Source organism: Cydia splendana, chromosome 5 (genome assembly GCF_910591565.1).
Source record: "Cydia splendana chromosome 5, ilCydSple1.2, whole genome shotgun sequence".
Taxonomy (NCBI): domain Eukaryota; kingdom Metazoa; phylum Arthropoda; class Insecta; order Lepidoptera; family Tortricidae; genus Cydia; species Cydia splendana.
The window spans coordinates 12,732,190-12,748,050 of NC_085964.1; the positions used below are offsets into that span (position 1 = coordinate 12,732,190).

The 15,861-nt window shown below is 36.3% G+C and overlaps 1 protein-coding gene across 1 annotated transcript in view; it reads right to left on the reverse strand.

The window, feature by feature from the left end:
• Positions 1-2,635: 2,635 nt before the first annotated feature.
• The window catches only part of LOC134790729 (homocysteine S-methyltransferase-like), a 161,381-nt gene continuing 148,155 nt past the window's right edge, over positions 2,636-15,861 (reverse strand). Inside the window, exon 8 of the mRNA XM_063761643.1 lies at positions 2,636-2,649. The gene's annotated coding sequence lies outside the window, so the exon portion shown is untranslated. The remainder of the gene's footprint in view (positions 2,650-15,861) is intronic.

Here is a 15,861-nt window from a genome sequence, read left to right on the forward strand (position 1 = left end):
CTACTTTTATCCCCATTTTTTTGCTTATAACTTTTGATATTTTTTATGTGCTAATACACGCTTCGAATACATTTTTCTAGGTAGGTAGTGCTAGGAGTATTATCTTTAGGACACGTATTTTTAGGAGTATTATCTCTTTTTTCACCGTTTTCAGGATCCCGAACAGACTATAGCTTTACGTAACTATACTACATCTGTGCCAAGTGAATTCATCCGATACCAATATTTGCACGTCCCATACATTGGGTGACACTACTTCAGATTAACTTGCTATCAACTTAGTATTTTTGGCCCATCTCGGCAGCCCGTTGTCGTCAAGCTCACCATACTTGTTAACCTATCGAATGAGATGATGCCTTTACTGATACTGGTTAGCGATATGTAATCATACTACATACCTATATGAGGCCTGGACGTTAGTGAGATGACGATTCACTCATTGCTGGTGTCCTACTTTATTACCTGCATATAAAATAAGTTTCACCTGATTATCCACCTGGTTTCTTGAACCTCATAGTCGCCTCCAAACCTCCCCTTATAGCGACCCCATTCCTCACACTAAGTTTACCATAAGTTCATATTAGCCATCAACAATTCCCTCGGATCACTGTTCACTCTGAATACTGATATACGTTAGTCACAATTTACATGAGGCACATCATTAATCTAATAACACCATAAGAAAGCCGTTGAATTGATCCCCAAAGCAAAATTCTCCCTCCGTATCTGTTCGCACATAACCTCCCTTTCTTACTATCGTTCGGCGTCTACCCTCTTGTCTTGTCCTAAAAAATCACAATAACCTAGAAGCGGTTATTTAACTTAAACATGACTGCGAGCGCCATCTACTCCATGACGCTGGGAACTATTAGCCGGTTCGCATGTTCGCGTCACTCCCGCCCCGCAGGAAAAAGCTACTCTTTTAATTGAAATTAGATGTCCATAGGCAAACATGTAAATAAATTAACAATTAGATGATAAGAACACTAATGTGAATAATAATGTATTTGAGCTGTTCATCCTCTGAATGCCTCTCTCGGCTTTGGCGCTGTGAATCGGCATGACCTGAGATTTCGTACCATTTCTGATGATGTCGTAGAAATGTGCTGTGGCACACCGTTTCTGAGACTGATCTGATTGTTCATCTGTATTTGTGCTGAGCTGATAAAGAACAGGATCCTGAGACTGGTCTGAGCATTCATCAATGTTTGTGCTGAGCTGATTAATAATTTGATCCTGAGATTGGTCTGAGCATTCATCAAGGTTTGTGCTGAGTTGATTAATAATATGATCTTGGGACTGATCTGAGCATTCATTGATATCTGTGCTAAACTAACTGATCTCTGATTTGAGAATGAAAGCAGTACGTATCCTGAGATTGGTGCGAGCGACTGAGCGTTTATCGGTGTCTGAGCTGAGCTGAGTAGGATCACGGCTGCGATTTGTCATCTCTGGTCCGTTACTTATCTCTCTGTCTACCTATATCTATGTCTATGTGTGGTATTTCCCACAATCTCGCGCGTTCGGTCCCAAATTGCTCCGAGCAGTCCTTAATTACAACGTGGCAACACCGATTTGATATCAAACATCGGTGTTGTTAGACAGTGAGAACTCAATTCGCGCTATATTTTATCTATGACTACCATCTGTGATGTTCTGATGTTATATGCTGCTTTGCTCTTATGATATCGTTAATAACTTGTTTCACTACTTCAAGGGTCAGAACTTCTACTACAGCAGACGTATACATGATGACCAGCATAATTTGCGTAATTAAACAACTGTAACTTTATTAAACACCGCGGCGACCGCGCGATCGAACCATAGTTATTACACAGACAAAAGCGACCGTCTTATCCAAACGTGACGTGTATATGTAATCTAAGTTCCCACTTCTCTTTACTTATTACTACTGGCAGTAAGCTACTATGTGAAGTATTTTAATCTACTTGCTTATTCATTAAACCTACTGCTGACATATCCATCTCTTCGTGTATCTACTTCATGTCCGGCAGCCCTCCCCAGCCAAGGAAGAATTACGCTATTCTCATTTAATCACAAATCAACATGTAAAAGAAAGAACGTATCTACAACTCAAGAGAACCACATTATTTTTTATTTTCTTAAGCTAAGCTAAGGATATTTAACAGACTTGTCAAATCAGGCACTTATTTCGAGTCAAGTCGCCTTTTCTTGTAGTTCATTCTGATTTATTAAATAGATATTGTGCCAAAAATTACTGCAGTTTTTATTTTTCTAATCATTTTCTGATGCTGGTGTGAAATAATCTAGTTTTAAAAGGTTGGGACAGTCGTGTCAGCCTCTCTATTAGGTATGAAAGCCATCAATGCATTTAACCTGAGCTACACTCAAATAATATAAACTGAGCACTTTATTTTCATCTTGGTTAGTTACAAAACCTGTCAACAACTATTTTTTACTGCGTTACATTTACGTTACCGTGGACCTAAATATACCTAACCTAACCTATATATATATATCATGCTAAGGATCGTAGAAACATCATAGCAAACTGTACCTACCGAGGTACCGATTCATTACGACTTTACATGACTATTCTTTAATTAATGTAACCGATCAGATCTTCAAGTGTAATAATCGCCCGCTTCCCGTACTACGGTATTTTCACTGCTGTGTCTATCAAATTGACCCACTAAGTTTCCTTTATTCACGAATTTTCACTTCACAGCTTTGATAACCATGAGAGACATTGAAGGGTACTCACTCAGTACTCTCAGTAGCAAATACTCAATGTGTGGCAATTAATAGAGAATACAGTGGGCACGGCGTCTGTATACTCTTTAAAGGCTTTCGCAAAGACTTTTGATTTCCTTAACTGGAGTAAAATGTCAGGGTTATGAGCTAAATGGGGATAACACGCCGAGTTATCTTTTTAAAGTTGACCAAGGAGTGCAACTGTTTACTAACATCGGTGAATACATAATGAGTATTGGAAGGCTGTTAGGGTGGTGTCTGAGTTGGTATGAGACTGCGTCCATAAAAGCCGATTCCCACCGGCTTGCCTGTTTTTGGACGTTTGAGCAGAGTTGTAAAGGAAATATGTAAGCCAATTAGCCCCGGCTTGCCTATGGATATGTTTGACGCGCCGCCACTGGTTGATATCCAACTTATCAATAACCTCAGTTTTGCAAATGACATGACTATAATTAGATTAAGTGTCTGTGGAAAATAACTTGCGGTTCTGTTTCTAAAATTGAGCATGTCAGATATGAGTCCATAACTCCATACTCAGGATTCAGACCAGATTCATACCCCAGGATCAAAAGAAATAAGACGAAGTTGATGCATGTCGATCTACCTGGTAAAATGAAGAGTACCAATACATTGCACGATCTAGAGGCAAGTTGTTGGTTTACTTGGGATCTTAAATAAGCGACGATGGCGTTTTCGACCAAAGGGTGGTCAGAAGAGATCAGATAGCCAAAGCTGCGGTGAAACGACTTTCCAGGGTATGCATATGGGAGAACATACAACCAGTATCACACTAATGCGGACGCCTTGTTTTCTCGATCTTTCTGTACATGTCCAAACCTAGACCATTAAAACTGAAACCCATCATAGGACAGATGCATTTGAGAGGTGGTGCTGGCGAAGAATGCTTGAACGCAGTAGGTGAAATTGCATCAAGTCTCGACGAACTCAACATCAAACCGAGGTTATCCACTATTTGTACTCACCGCGCACGTACTTTCTTCTGCTATCGAGGCAGAAGAGGATCCTATAGTCTGGAGAAGCTCATAATCACTGGCCACATGGCAAGGAAGCGTAGGGATAGGCATGGACGTATGGCCACACGGTGGGCGAACAGAAAAAATATTAAAGACAAAGCCACATTACAGGCTAGCATATCTAGGTACTGCAGATGGTGAGCACTGGTGAAGAACCACACAGGACAGGTGTCTAACTGTCCACTGTGACCCAAGAGACACGATAGGGACACGAATAAAACTGATAACTCTGTCTTGTGACTATTGCTCCTGTAGTACTTAGTCGTACATAAAACAAATACCATGTCCTTAACACTACGATATTTCACAGCAATATTAAAATTAATGAAGAAAGATACATATAGAACTTCATTATATGACATCTGATTCTAATTGTGATTCTGATTCATGTGTAGCTCCAGCCTCCAGCCTGCATTTTATATCTCAATATTCTGATTAAATCTGATAATCAAGTTAACAGTTGAGGCCACGATCATATACCAATAATTATTTGGCTCATGATTGATCTCTTCCTTTTACTATAACATAAAAAGTATAATACTTAATTAAAGTTACCTATCACCCTTTCCTTCCTTCTTCACAGGTTTAAATCAACACATTTTATGTTAGAAATAATGTTCACTCGCATCACAATGTCTGTTGTGATAGACGACAGACAACTCTACGTGCCAAAGGTATGCTTTTACCGAGTTTTCAATAACAGGCATTATAACTACATAATATTACAAACACCTAATGTTGGTACACACTGTATTATCCATACTATTTTATTAACATCTGAGCAAAATCTGTGTTGACAGACGAGATAAAATAATTAGCCGATACGCTGTTGAGCCTGGAATAAATATAATATGATATAAAAGGCTAATTTCTAGCCTAGTGTTAAAAATAAAAAAATATTAATTATTATTAATGTTTCGTCTAGACCATCTAGTATTATTACAGTTTACCACACAACATCTATCGTGGCCCATTTTTATTGTAAATATGATTTTTAAGGCAAAAAGAAACGTGAACAAAATAACTGAAAAGTATGTGAATTGACAGAAACACTGCTTGCTAACTTGTCATATTATCATTTAGCCACATCAAGCGCTGAGTTTGTTTCGGCTCCCCCCACCACTTGCCTTGCACGCAGCGAATACCTACTATTCCTTTTCGTTACCTAGACATAGGTAATATACTCTGTAACAAATGCTCATGTGTCTTTGTCATTATGCCATTATTTAATTTCAGAACTACTTGCACAGAGTGGTATAATGACTACTATCATAGTTAAAAATACGTTATCACATTTATTTAAATAACCGAATACTTGAGAATTTCTATTCAGAAACCTATCCACCATGGTCTTATTACCGTCTCTATAATTATTATGAATATGTAGGTTCGTATTCTTTAGTATTTAGTATCTCGATTGGGTAGGCGATATCAATTAATATGTGTTGCTTGATTCCAATTCATTTAACAAAATCAAATTAGTTATGCATGGCTAATGGCTATTCTTTAAATTATCTACCACTCCCTTATCCATTTCTGTTCGAGTAAAAGTAAAGTATGTACTATGTACTTAGAAGTATCTAAATCAGTTAGCAGATAATATAGAAACCACTAGCCCATTCAATCAGTATGACTTTCACTGGGAGTCTTTTCAATAATAACTTATTTTAGCATTTTTAACACTTTAGGTTTGGGTCATCGTATGTACATACATACACAATTCAGAAGTTTAGTTAATCTTTATCTAATCACTAATCTATGGACTTTCCACACTAAGAATCAATGGTTCAGTAATAATAGGAAGTCATTATACCTTAGGGTATTGCTTAAGTGCAAACATATTAGTGGTGGCTTATACTAAACAGTTTTGCCTTTGTCCTTTACATATCCAAGTTGATATTTACTGATTCTCTGATAACAATCTATATTGAAATGTTAATTGGGAATAAATTAAGATACTATGCTTTATTACATCAACAGACAAGTCTTTGGAACCTTAATGTAACGCTGATTAAACGCAATCCATAAAGTAAGTGAATATTGTTTAAATTAATTCGGTAGTTTTTTATTCGTTTACAAACATTTTACCCGTTTATTCTTTCAGAACAGAAATATCATGCATGCCAATTGAGTATGTTACTATTGTTAAATCTAGCGAGCCCCATTTTTGGCCGTTTGCTGGTACCATTAGAATGGCTGAGTGATTCTGATTGAGTTCCAATGATGTTTCCTGGTCCTTTGAGTTTGAGTAGTATGTACCTACATTGTACATATGACGTCAAGTTGTAATCTGATTTCAAGTGCCTACTGCATTTTCATTCAGGCACATTACAACTAAATTGTACCGACTTCCAAGAAACCAATCCGTTACAATTCCTTACGATTGTAACAACAAACAACGATGAGGCAAGAAATTCCATATTAACATCTCTTATGATATGAGTGGTTCTAGTCTTTCAAACGTGGTGAGTGTTAAATTCGAGTTTTTAATTAAACTCAATGGTTCTGATTAAAGCCCAGTGAAAATATGGATCCGCAAAACATACCATTATAATAGCCTGGTTTGTTTGTCTGGAAGATATCAATCTTTTAGCGATAAGACCGCCCGTTGTGCACCATAGTATAAGTGATATGTGTTAAGTTCCTTTACATATTGGTGAGCAATAAAGAATATTGTGTTGTTGTAAAAATATTGATCATATAAGTATAAGGCTAATACGTTAAACATGATACATTCGTTTCATGAAAAGATACGCAGTATAAATTGTTGTCATTTCACCACACTTGCGCTCACGACTAGTTTAATCATGGCTGAGCTGATAATTTGTGATGAAGCGGGTATTCTGCAAGCAATGCATCTTCTAGAAAAGCATGCAATCCAGTAATAATTAACTTGGCGTGGAACTTCATAATCACAAAATATTGTTTACCACCAATTTAACGAAATACCGATGTAATAGAATATATACAAAATCGGAGGTCAGACCTAAACTGGTTTGTAAGCAACAACAGTTGGTAAGCCATAAGTAATATCAACTACCCGCATTAAAAATAAACTTTCAATTTGGTACTAAAACTATTCGGCCACACAGAACAATGAATGTGAGATTATGATTCTTATTATTTTAATATTAAGATCTTAACTCATGCAACGTTACAAACAAAATTGCAAAGGCATGGATGCCAAAAAATTCGCATATAATTATTTTAACAGATCTAATCATTTATGCGATTTCATTTATGTCTTACATTTAATTAAATTACGAAAAATGTCATAATCGTCACTTAAGAACCCAATTTAAAAACAAATATAATTAGTAATGTTAAATTGTTGATCAACTGCATAATTTGAATCTTCTAGCTCAGGTGATAAAGTCGCTGTTTGAAAGGATCCATTCTGGTTCACAAATCGACCAGCAAATTTTAATTCAAAATATATTTATATAGACCGTGATTACCTTTCCCTTAACCGTGAATCGTTCAAGACTGTTATTTTTCAAAATGTCGTAAATTTTTATTAGTGCATGATTTTATCAAAGATTGGTCAGGTAACTAAAACTAAACTAGTAAAGCAACTTGTCAACTACATCATCAAACATAATAAATATCAAAATGAAACCATGTTCTTGTGAACATAATCATAACATACACCCAAATATAGATTATATAAGTATAAACCTCCTGTTCAACTTAAACTTGTTAGGCATGAGCAGGTATGGTAACGGTACCAATCATATGATATTTAAGAGAACAATAAGATTATTCACAACTTTGAGAAAAAATCTAGTTACTTTTATCAAATATTGCCATTGGAGCTTCTTCACCTTTTCTTTGATACATGACATATATATATTTCAGTTCAGGATTATTGCTGATAAGTGTAAATTTCTACTGCTTAGGGCGTTAAAACTTGAGTTGAATGTCCGTTTCGTCACCCACGTTTTTAGACATGTTTAATGAAAAATGTACGTAATGATTGGTTTCAACGTAATGAAATCTGAGACTTAAGCAGTTCCATGGCTCTTGTTGAAGGTAGTCTTACCAAGTTAGTGTTTAAAAACTGATTATAAACACCTCTCTGATAGAATTTATAGTAAACATACCCATATTGTGCTATCTTTTCTGATGTGACAATCTTAGCCACTCTCTCATTCTTATAACATAGAAATGTTGGAATCCTGAGCGTTGCGAGGGTTTCAAGGCACGTGGGTTAAAAACAAACTTTGCTGCCCTGGTGACACAAACATTTGTATCACATCAACCAGTGACAAATACTGGCTGTAAAACGTTAAATATATAACATATGCTTTCAAATATTTTTATCATTCAAAACCATCACTTGAAATTCCATTCTACTGCTTAACATGAGGAATCAACTCCAAATTTGCACTCTATAGGACTGATTGATTAACACACTGCTTTCAAAGATTAAAGCGAGCTTTTTAGTATTTTGTATTCCAAGTAGAATTTTTTGAAACAATTTTGTATTTATATAATTTACCAAGGAAATTTTTGTATTTAGATAGGTACCTATTTTTTATAAACTATATATATATATATACTGACATTTGCAATCTCTTGTATATCAAAGAGCAAGAATGTTCAATAAAATGTAGGCACTTAATTGCATATGTGCTCCGGTGAACCACTAACATATTCGCCTGCTTAACGCCTTTTTGCAAGAATAGGATTACATAAATGTGGGCTTCATTTCATACCTGAAATAAAACATTAAATTGAACTGAACAAACCAAAAAATGTAACTCTTTAGTTGTACGTGCATATATAAATTGACTTTTCATATGTTACTTTTGATGATGATTACAGTGCATGTGCATAAAATCCCAGCACCTCCACCATGTCGTCAAGCTCACCATACTTGTTAACCTATCGAATGAGATGATGCCTTTACTGATACTGGTTAGCGATATGTAATCATACTACATACCTGAGGCCTGGACGTTAGTGAGATGACGATTCACTCATTGCTGGTGTCCTACTTTATTACCTGCATATAAAATAAGTTTCACCTGATTATCCACCTGGTTTCTTGAACCTCATAGTCGCCTCCAAACCTCCCCTTATAGCGACCCCATTCCTCACACTAAGTTTACCATAAGTTCATATTAGCCATCAACAATTCCCTCGGATCACTGTTCACTCTGAATACTGATATACGTTAGTCACAATTTACATGAGGCACATCATTAATCTAATAACACCATAAGAAAGCCGTTGAATTGATCCCCAAAGCAAAATTCTCCCTCCGTATCTGTTCGCACATAACCTCCCTTTCTTACTATCGTTCGGCGTCTACCCTCTTGTCTTGTCCTAAAAAATCACAATAACCTAGAAGCGGTTATTTAACTTAAACATGACTGCGAGCGCCATCTACTCCATGACGCTGGCAACTATTAGCCGGTTCGCATGTTCGCGACACCCGTTCCCCGGACAAATGGCAATGTTTGCCAAAGCCGTGAAAATCAATCTGAATAATATAACTCAAAAAGAAATTTAAAACAATAAAATACAAACTATTAACACGATAATCATACGATAATACTAATTTGATTGATAAGTTTAGTCATATAATATATGGCATAAGTCACTCGTATGGGCATAGACTAAGGTTGAGGTTGACAGCACTTTTTATTTAACTTCGTGGAATAAAACGCCGCAATAACTGTATACCAACATGACAAACATAAACATTTGGTATGTCTGTAGCACCACATCAAATCATTTTGTCTGTAGCACCACCGAAACGAAAGCAACCGAGAGTTGCCGAAAATGGCCGATCATCGTAAAATGAAGATTGTTATGAAAATTTATTTTGCTTATTGTAAATTAAATACGCATCGAAAGCGATAGTTTTTATGCTCTAGTTCTATTCTCATATTTAGATAATACATTGGAACAGTTTTTTCTTATCATACGTGATATTCGAGAAACATGTCAAAAACTTTTTTAGACATTTGTAAGGCGCCATCTCGCTTCTTCCCTCGTTTTTTATCCCGTTCTGGTTTTTTAATTTTATATATATGATTTATCATTCAAAATCATCATTTAAAAGTCAATTCTACCAGACAACATAAGGAAACAACTCAAAATTTTCATTTGATTATTTTGCCCCACATGTGGATAAAATGCAACTTTCTCATCAGTTTCTGAACAATCAAGAGAGCCTTTACCAGCTGGTGTGGTGATTACTGATTTTTAAAAAGCGTTTTTCAATTAAAAGACACGTTGTAACATGGCAAACCTGCATAGTGTAGCCACCGCGCGCACTGGCCGGTTGTAAAATAAAAACTAAGCCATTCGCCCGTCTTTTGTTTTTTCTCATCAATATTCTACTGAATTATGTTGCAAATTTATAGCACAGCTCTGATTTTATTTATTTAATGTGACTCGATGCTTAGTATAGATATGTACAAAGGCTGCCACTAATGCAGCCTTTTCTTCTATCTTTAAATTGAAGAGCTACCTATTACTGTTGCTGCTTATCATAATTATGGATGTTTGCTGCTAAAGCTTTTCCCTGCGTGGACCTTGCTGGGCCTACGTCATCGGATGCGGTAGCACCCGCAGCACACCTCGATCAATGGCGATTAAATGTATGAAATAAACGCGTTCCTACGAAGCGCTGGTGGCCTAGCGGTAAGAGCGTGCGACTTTCAATCCGGAGGTCACGGTTTCAAACCCCGGCTCGTACCAATGAGTTTTTCGGAACTTTGTACGAAATATCATTTGATATTTACCAGTTGCTTTTCGGTGAAGGAAAATATCGTGAGGAAACCGGACTAATCCCAATAAGGCCTAGTTTCCCCTCTGGGTTGGAAGGTCAGATGGCAGTCGCTTTCGTAAAAACTAGTGCCTACGTCAAATCATGGGATTAGTTGTCAAGCGGACCCCAGGCTCCCATGAGGCGTGGCAAAATGCCGGGACAACGCGAGGAAGAAGAAGAAGATTATGCTGTAAGGTGCGTATCTAAGCTCGATTTATACAATAGTTTCCTATTTTGAATCAGTATAAACGAAGTAACAAAATTTTTGCAAGGAAATTCAGGCCACTAAAATATTACGTAAGTTGAAAACATGATTTTTGTGCATATAGATATTGTGTTGTTTTCAGTGTGATCTGATAGGTTTTGTAAATATATGTTTATAATATTTGAATATTTTACGTGGCCTCCGCTCTGCGCACCGCGTTGTCGTGTCCTTGCCAGCCGGTAACTGTGAGGTAACCGAGAGCGGGTGGGCGGCGCTTTCAACAGGAGGCAGGGAGCGGCCATACTGTACGCTAACTAGTACTCTTAGCCACGACAAATTAAGCCGAATTTGGGCAATCTGCGGAAATAATTAGTGTAGTTTTGAAAATTGGTACAGGTATACCTTGTGGGTGGGGGTTGAAGGTACTTTATTCATATTTTTCTCATATCTCGAATATCTGTACGAATAGCATTATAATTAAATTTCCTACAAATTTGGTTAAGTTTATTTTTACTCTGCGATCAATACTTTAGGAGCTACAGACTATTAAAGTTAAATATGAGATAAAAAAATAGACGGTTTAAGAAAACGTCGTTTTTTCGTAATTGTTCATCATAAATAAAAAAATTGTTTACAATAAGCAATCTAAGCGACCTGCTGATAAAATATAAAAAAACCGGCCAAGAGCATGTCGGGCCATACGCAGTGTAGGGTTCCGTAGTTACCCGTCCGTCAAAATAGACTATTTGCAAAAACTCAAATACTGCTAGACCGATTAGGTTCGCTATATTTTTCCTTGAAAGTCTTTACTAAGCTTTACTTTCACGATTTTTTTCATATTTTTTGACCCATGGTTCAAATGTTAGGGGAACTAAAGTGGAAAACACAACTTTTTTTCTTTCAGATCGATTATTTCCGAAAATATTAAGTTGATCAAAAAATGGTCCTTAAAGACCCTTATTCATTTTAAAAGACCTAACCAACGACACCCCACACTATAGGGTTGACGCGGAAAAAAATTTCATCCCCACTTTAATTCAAAATTCAAATTCAAAATTATTTATTTCATGTGATTTATTTATTTAATATAGGGGAGCCACCCTAAAAAAATATTTTTTCTACTTTATATTTTACGACTTTGTCAGCGTAACTGATTTATATATTCGTGTCAAATTTAATCATAAAAACTAGAGAAAATATTTTTTTTATGGTGGCTGCCCTACATTAAAGTGGAGATGAAATTTTTTTTCACGTCAACCCTATAGTGTGGGGTGTCGTTGGATAGGTCTTTTAAAATGAATAAGGTTTAAAACTACACGAATTATTTCCGCAGATTTTTCTAATTTGTTTAGGCTATCTTTATTATACTGTGCCCGCGGCCAGAATTGATCGTTCGGTTCGTTAAAGATCGGGATTCAAGAACGTGACGATATTCAAGAAGGCCAGTGACGATAATTTTTTGGTTTAGGTTCAAGTACAGACGGAAATTTGTTTATTTTATTGTACCTACATATTTTCATATTAATATTGTTTACTATAAAGAACTTAGTTTTTATTTACCGCTCTAGTTAGCCGGCTACAACGTCAAGATCGCGTAGTCTTTTTCTAATGCAAAAAAACGAACTTTGAGGAGCTATGAATTGAACAAACATAATCAAAGGGTTTTCCGCACTTTTATACTATGCTGCCTAGACATATAATGTTACCGTACGTGCTGACCCAGTTGAGATAATGTTCGTATAGCGTAGATATAAAAATGTAGAATTACGATAACACCAGAATCAGAATCATCGCATTTATTCGTGATAACATACACAAGTACCTATAGAACAACAAAGAAAGTATTGTATAAGCACATATTAATTAACTAACATGGAAGGGTACCCAACTGGTCAGCTCCGATTTGATTAATTTTTATATATGTTACCTATAGAGTACTTAGTCTAAAATAACGGACACGTATTTTTTTTTAGCTGCCCATATTCAACTTCCTGGGAGAAATAATTGGCCTCCAAAGTACTGAAAAGTGACAAAACGCTTTAACTTCTGTAGAGAGTTTTGTTCAAGCAAATTTCTAGTTAATTACTGGTTTGAGAACATGAAATTATATGTTGGAGAACATGAAAAAATAATGGACTCGTGTTTTGCTACTTCGGCTCAAATTCATATTTTACAAAAAAAAAACACACACTTCAAATTTCATACTTGTCATCGTTTCACGCGCTTCACTTCAGTACCGTGTGTTCACGTCGCCCGCCCGGCGCCGCCAACGCGTTGCCGCACACCTGCAGCTCCGCGTTCACCACGATACCGGGCGTCTAACAGGGTATTCAAATATTTCAAATGTACACTTTTAGGATCTTTGATGTTTCAAAATATGCTAGGACTTAATGTCCAAACCGGTTTACAACCATGACAACATTCTTCACTACCGCGAAGTTTTTAGTTTTCATGATAAAAAAACTAATAAATATAACCACAGTGAAGTTCGAGTGAAAGGGTGAGAATTATGAAACTTTGAAGTGTGTTTTTTTTGTAAAATATGAGTTTGAGCCGAAATAACAAAGCACGTGTCCATTATTTTTTCATGTTCTCTAACATATAAGCAAACCAGTAATTTACTAGAAATTTGCTTGAACCAAACTCTTTACAGAAGTTAGAGCGTTTTGTCACTTTTCAGTATTTTGGAGGCCAATTTCTCCCAGGAAGTTGAGTATGGGCAGCTAAAAAAAAATACGTGTCCGTTATTTTAGACTACTCTATAACATAGGTATATAAAAATTAATCAAATCGAAGCTGACCAGTAGGGTACCCTTCCTTGTAAATAAATTAACCTAAGTCTACCTGCCAAAGGTACCTTTTACTCATCTGCCGCACTGTCTGCCGCTGTCAAAAAAAGTTTTTGTTTTATGAAGCCACCTAGAGGCAAAAAACTCTCCATTGTTCAGCCTAGCCTCGCCTAGCCTCTTCCTCATATTTGGTCTGGTTGCCAATTTTGTTTTAATCTTTCGTTTAATATGTAAATCGTGTTGTTACAATGTTTTTATGCCTGATTTAACATTATTATGTAAGATTAACAAATCTGCACAATCGATGCAAAGCCCCATGAATGTGAGGCTAACATACTAAGTATATGGAGCTAATCATATGATTCATATGTGAGTAGGTAGATTAATATGATGGATATTTCTACCCGCTACCGTAGTTATACAAGCCATGCAGTCGACTCGTTTAATAATAGAAATAGTCTATTATATATTCCAGCCTTCTCGGTTGCAATATTCATAATGAAATGTCGTGATGCAGCGGCCATGTATATAATATGCATTCCTAGTTCATATTTAAATGTACTTATTTTAACGCTAATTACCTATAGCATCACGTGCACTGGTATAGAATGGAGACAAACTACTGAAGTGTAGGTATAGGTATAAATATATGTAATTATGTCACCATTTTGTTTACCAAAGGCCAAGCCGGATTTTTCTAACGCACATAACATAGCATAAGTGTAAGCTTGTGTAACCTAAGATAAAATCAAAGAGAATAGATAGTTTAGAGGGCTATTGCCTTAGTTAATTTTGTAGCTACGGTATATTTACTGCCATCTATCGACACACGATAAAAACTTAAAATAAAATTGAAAATGTATAGATTAATCAAAATATGTATACGGATAAATGATTTTTATTTTTTATTGTTCCATACTGACCCATGTTCTTTCACTGATATGTGTTAAAATTGTTAAATATCACTCGGTGTCGTCAACGCCATCTAGCCGAGAATAGGCCAAAGGTAATGGCGCCATCTATTCGAGAATGACTTTTTCTTGATTTCCGAGGCACGTTTTTTCTTAGACTTTGTTTATCTTATACGAAGTTACATATATATTTGATAAAATGGTTTGGACTATAATTAGGTATGTAGGTATAAACGAGGACTATCAACATTCATCTGTTTGACCAAGATAATTATCGCGTCGAGAGTAGAGCTCCCGATACACGTGTTACACGCTGACACGGGTACCCGTGTTCTTAAGCCCGCCGGGCTTAAGAACCCGAACTACACGAACCCGCCCGGATTCGGAAACGTTTACACGGGTACCCGTGTACACGGGTACACGGATACACGAAATAACGGATCTTATTTACCCGCCGGTTCGACCCTTCACTCTCGTGTAGCGGAGATTCGTGCTATGAAGACATACGATTGAATATGTGGAAGGTTAGGAAGATTCGATTACCTACTTTGCAGTTTTACTGGATTGATTTGTAATGTCAATAATAAGATTAAAATTAACAATATCTCAGTAACCGTTGACTTCATTGTTGGTATTTCAGTTTCTTCATTGATGTAGTTTTTTGATAATTAAAGTAAACCTAAATACCACCACCACCATGTTACCATTTGTTGGGACGTCAGTCTTTCCGTGACCACAGCTGGTGCAACTCAGCTGAAACGTCGGAATTAAAGGTAAAAACAATGAAATTATATCGCGGTAGACCCGTTTGTGTAATTATGTGTACAAAACGCGAGAGTTTAAAGTGTTATATAAACCTAAATGATTATTTAATACAAAAGTAGATAGTTATGCTTACTGAAACCAGAGTTGGGCATTATTCGAATCATTTTTAATCTGAATAATTATGGTGAGATTAATATTCGCGAATAAATTATTCGCGAATAAACCATTCGTTTAGAATTTCGAATAAGAAATGAATTATTCGAATAAATTACACGAAGGATTTTTGTAATACACACTCAGATGGCAGATCTGAATAGGTATGCAACTGCAGCGTATTTTAGAGCCAAGGAAAATTTTGGGAAAGGCCCCAACTGACCGTCGCCATCCATGGTGGGGACAAATGGGAATTGTTTATATGCAGCGCCTATTCCCATTTGTTCCCGGCCGGGACAAGTGAGAATACATCCGATATTTGTGTAAAATATTATTATGTAGGGTCTACCCATATGTTCCCCGCGGAGATAAATGGGAATTCACCCATTATTGGTAATTATTAGTAATATGGGAATACACCAATAATGGGTGCATTATTGGTGTATTCCCATTTGTCTCCAATTCACGTGACCTACGCCATGCA